Source organism: Octopus bimaculoides, chromosome 21 (genome assembly GCF_001194135.2).
Source record: "Octopus bimaculoides isolate UCB-OBI-ISO-001 chromosome 21, ASM119413v2, whole genome shotgun sequence".
Taxonomy (NCBI): Eukaryota; Metazoa; Mollusca; class Cephalopoda; order Octopoda; family Octopodidae; genus Octopus; species Octopus bimaculoides.
The window spans coordinates 27,855,095-27,856,326 of NC_069001.1; positions in this window are offsets into that span (position 1 = coordinate 27,855,095).

A 1,232-nucleotide genomic window follows, 5' to 3' on the forward strand; every position below is an offset into this window, starting at 1 on the left:
ACATATATATATATATATCTGAATGTCAAATCAGTTTAATATTAACTATCAAAGCAAGATGTCAGTGATTCTTTTTCTGAATTCTATAGAGACACTTTTATCTTTTGTGGAGCTGTTGTTCTTGCCTTTCCATTTAACGTGTAATTACATTCTTCTATAATCGCAATATTACTCTTGTCATTGTAATATGGTTGCAGATGCAATAATATTTAACTACTTGAAAACAGACGACGTTGGATAAGTTGTCTAAACCGAATTTCTGCACTCTAACAGAATCGTCCTTCTTAGATACTCCATCGACAATAAAAGCAATCACAATTCAGAATAGATCATTGTAATTGAGAAACTAAATACACATTAGAATTCACATAAAATACTTATTTGCTTTTCTCGGTTGAAGTTTACACAAATATATTGAGACAGTTGGGCCAACGAATGCATGGAAGATGAAATTGGTCCGAACGTCTGAGGCTTTATTATCGTACTTCTATTTCGTAGTGCACATAAAAGTACAGTTTTCGTAATCTGTAACATATTCACCTGTTTAACATAGAGGAAATAGATATTTACGCTAATGGTAAACCACGATCTAAGACCGTAGGCAAACTATCATCACTGAGAACTTTCCAAATTTTTATTATTTCTTTCCAGAAAGGTACCGAAGGATATTCTTTAGGGAGCTGGTTTGGGTTAGGCGCCTGGGTATTATGATTGCCTAGGGAGAGAATCACATTCTTTGCATCACTAAATTGTGGAATAATATACATTTGGCCACATTTCTGCATCAGCACATGCCAGAGGATTTAAACGCCAAGCCACCTTAGGCGTCCTAATATTGGTAATTTTACGGTTCAATCAACGGATTTTGTATCGTATGTCATTGAAAAAACTTAACGAAGCAAAGGATGCGTGTACTTAAAGCGAATCGACTACGAGACTGTCTTCAGAGACGGATGAATAGTGGACTCGTATCAAGGACATTGTCACATGCTCAATACTGATTCAGATAGCAATATTGTCTGCTACTAATATACGCCTATGCTTCTAACTGTATATGTCTGAAAGCGATGCCTTCTCGAGACGAATATTCTCGTGAATTTCTACAGTATATTCAGCTTACGTCAGATATACAGAATGGTGTTTGGAACCGGACTGCCATGTTGGCTTGGCGATAACTATTATATATATATATATTCTTTATTAGCACCTGATGAATTATATATATATATATA